This window comes from Lissotriton helveticus, chromosome 4_1, assembly GCF_964261635.1.
Source record: "Lissotriton helveticus chromosome 4_1, aLisHel1.1, whole genome shotgun sequence".
Lineage (NCBI taxonomy): Eukaryota > Metazoa > Chordata > Amphibia > Caudata > Salamandridae > Lissotriton > Lissotriton helveticus.
Genome location: NC_136063.1, coordinates 1699218147 through 1699222198, shown reverse-complemented (window position 1 = coordinate 1699222198; position 4052 = coordinate 1699218147).

Below are 4052 nucleotides of genomic sequence, written 5' to 3'. Positions count from 1 at the left end.
GGTTTTTTTCAGTGAATTTTCAAGGTTTTGTAAATGCTAATTCCTAACTATATATGGTCTATAACCTATGGTTTTTTCAGTGAATTTCATTGGTTTTTTAAAAGCTAATATCTACAGCTGTAAAATGTATTCTTCTTTAAATCCAAAAATATATTTTATATGTTTATTAATATTTTTTTTTAAATTTTTTTTTGTTTCGCTCCCGGTCCGCGAACCGGGAAGCTTCCCGTTAGCTCAATTTAAAGCCGCGACCCGGTCCGCGAACCGGTAAGAAATCAACATAGTGACGGTATCGCGTTGCCGCGTAATGCGCCTTATGACGTACTGCGTTAGCGCACCCGGAAGTGCCCCGGGGCGCGGACCGAGGCGCGAAACGCAGCTCCCCGGAAGCGATCCGCGGCGCGTCGCGAAAACGCGACGTATCGCGTTGCCGCGTAATGCGTCTTGTGACGTACCGCGTTAGCGCACCCGGAAGTGCACCGGGGCGCGGACCGAGGCGCGAAGCGCAGCGACCCGGAAGCTATCCGGGGCGCGGACCGGAGCGCGTAACGTAAGCATAACAGGTCATGTGACTTGTTAATAACACTTTTCATTGGTTCATTTCACTTTTGGTTTCATAATGATGTAAGGCTAGGTCAGGTGACCTAAAAATAACACTTTTCATTGGTTGAGAAGTATTGTTTTTCCCAAATGATGAAAACCCCTCCTTCTTTCCTCACTCTGACTTTCATCATTGTGAGAGGAAGACCTTTACTACTATATGAGAAATGGCTTCATTGGTAGCTTCAGCTGGTGGACCCCCACCACCACCTCCACCTCCTCATGGGAAGAGAGGACCACCTCCCCAGGTCATTACCAACACTGAGGAGGAAGATGAAGAAATGGATGAGGAGGGAGAAGAACCACAGTTCTTAGAAGAGGTGCCCCGGGTTTCCAGAAAGAAAGCCAGTTTCATCTGGCAGTTTTATTCGATCCCTCGTGGCCAAAAAAAAGTCAATGCGAGGTATGTCACCTGCCGCATATGCAAAGAACAATTATCAAGAGGGACGGACAAGAAATATAGTTACGGAAATCACACAATGCACAGGCACATGACAAGGAAGCATCCACTAAATTACAGCCGGGCGGAAATAAGGGATATGCAGGACAATCCAAGACCAACTCCTGTGGCCAGACCAAGATTACCAATTGCATTAACACCAGAAGAGGCACGGGAAACTGTGCCAAATATACAAGAACATTTTGGCCACATGATACACTCTTGTATGCACTGTCGTGCGTTGTTAGCGTGTGGCAACATGAGCATCAATGCTATAAACCTGGCGTATGAACACCATGATTGCCCTAACCGCCCCCAGTAATTTTTTTTTTGCTCCTGTTGAGCCCTTTTCAACGCCTGTTTTTTGTTGTTCCCCCCCCCCAAAAAAAACCAAAAAAAATATAAAATCGTTCAAAAAATACAAAAAAAACTAAAAATGTTCAAAAAATAAAAAAAAAATATAAAACAACAAAAATATTTAAAAAAAAGTTCTTTTCAGAACTACCTTCCCTTTCAAAAAAAATTGCTAGAGTGTTTAGCACTCTGGCAAGCTCTATTTCTTTTGGTTCGCTCCCGGGTTAGCTTCCCGGTACGCGGACCGGGAGCTAACCCAAAAAATAAAAAAAAATAAAAAAGAGTAAGTATAAGGAAAGTAAACAGAGAGTGATGTTAAAAGAAAGACAGCTATAGGGAGTAAAGAAGAGATACTGTTTAATAGATCTATTTACTGAAGAAAAGACGGAAGAGGGTATAATTGTGAAAAACAAAATAGATAACGAAGTGAAAGAAAAAAAAAGAGAGTATAACATTAACAAAGAAGAGTTTCTTGGAGAATGTGAGTGAATGTTCAAAATAAGATTAAAACATGAGGAATAACAGAGAGAAAAAATAGAAAACAGAAAACAAAAAATAACAGAAAAAGATTAATTGAAACAGCAAAGAAATGTAAGTAACATAGAGCCATATCATCAACATAGGCAATAAAAGTTTTGCAGCTTTTATTGGCAGAAATGTGTCGCTAAAGCTGCTTTTAGCGGCAGAAAACTGCCGCTAAAACCACTTTTGCACCAGTTTTCTGCCAATAAAAAGAGCAATAATTTTATTGGCTGTATTCATAATATGCCCCTTAGTGTGCTTCAACTACACAGAGAAAGCATTATGAACAAGTAGTGATAGAGTGATCAGTCAAAGACACTAAGAGTAATAGAGACGGAGTGAGTGAACAAGAGTGAGGAACTATGAGAAGAGAGGGACTGAGAAAAAGAGTGGAAGGAGTTGAGTAAGTAGGTAATAGAGAAAGGAATGAGGGAAGTAGCAAAGGCAGGAAACTGAGGGTTAAAGAAATGAAGCAGTGGAACTAATAGTAGGTGAATGTGATAGAAATGTAACGAAAAGAGTACAAAGCATTTACCTTATAATTGTCGTTAAATTACTCACTTTTTGTTTTTATACTTTCAATCTGTGAAAGAGAGAACAAACATTTCAAAAATATTAAAACATGTATTTAAAAATTACAAAAGACAAGGGAAAAGATTGAAGGACAAACAGTTTTTCAACAACTTTGACACTTACAGAAGCTTCTGCTTCTCCAGGCCCCCTACACAGTCCTAAAGATATACATTTTAAACTAACAGTATCTTGATGCAGATGAAGTGAGGCCTATCTTAAAACATGGTGCATCTTTTGCATTGCTGTTGTCTCAGAAAAGTGTCGCAAGACACTAAAATTTTAAATAATTGCTTCAGGATGCCAATAAGATGTGTCCTATCCAGAGGTTTGTTTGAGGTGAGGCCTACTCAGGGTTGCAGATGAAATTTCGAGTTGTTGAAGAGAATAGAGGACATAATACATGTGAAGGTCTACCAATGAAGTGAGTCATGTCCACTGCACTCTTGAACAAAGTCCAAACCTCCTATGTTTCCCTGGACAGACCTAAACTTGATCTGCACAATGTGATTCGTAATGATAGGAAACACAGGTGATGTAATTGAAATACGTGCAATTTATTTTGCTCATTTCACAATCACATCACTTGTGTTTCCTTTGCTTAGGTATCTCATTGTGCAGATGTAGTCTAGCATATGAAAGAATAAGCAGAAGTGCAGCACTGCATGCAACAACTTTGACACTTACAGAAGCCTCACCTTCTCCATGCCTCCTACACAGTTCTACATATACATCATAAATGCAAACAGTACAGAATTAATTATACATGTTAAATGGTTTATTTTTGCTTTTCTCAGAATGTATCAAAATTCACTAAAAACAGTGACTTGAAGGTATTCATCATATAACAGCGGGGAAAAAAAAACACAATCAAAATGATTGTGTTTAAAAAACCCATACAACATAAGAAATCAGAATTCAGAACTCCTTAAAGTTAACTTACTTTCCATGACGTCAAAGGATGTCCTATGAACAGCTTACACTCTTTTGTGCTGTTATTACTTTCAGCCCGCCACTTTCTGAAAGAAAATCTCCATCGTTTTTAAAAACATGTTACATGCAATAAATGACTTCTTGCTCTCTACCACAAGTTTCCACAAGGCCAAATCTTGTCAGACCCATTTATAACTCTTGGATTTCTTGTAAGCCAATCCCGTCATTTGGCATTTCCGCAACTTTCAGAATTAAAATGTTGAAGATCATTTTCACAATCCTGGAATAGTAATATCTTCCCCTTCTTGCTCAGTCATGTTCTACATTTCCTATGACACTGATACTGCTTACTATGAAGCAGACTTACACTAACTCTATGACTACTACAATTATTTAATTCTCTACATCACTTTCAATCACAAAGCAATGTAAAACAGTAGACAGCGTTGCAGACTTACATTCCCTCTACTCTATGTTTTGATTGGCTGCTTCAATTAGCTTATAAAAAGAAATAGTTTTTCTGAACTCATTCAAAGTGCATTTATTTCTCCATGACGTCCAGTCTTATGGTTAGAACTTATGTCTCTGAACTACACTTATCCTCAAGGCCAAATTGTGTAGGAGCCATTAGAAC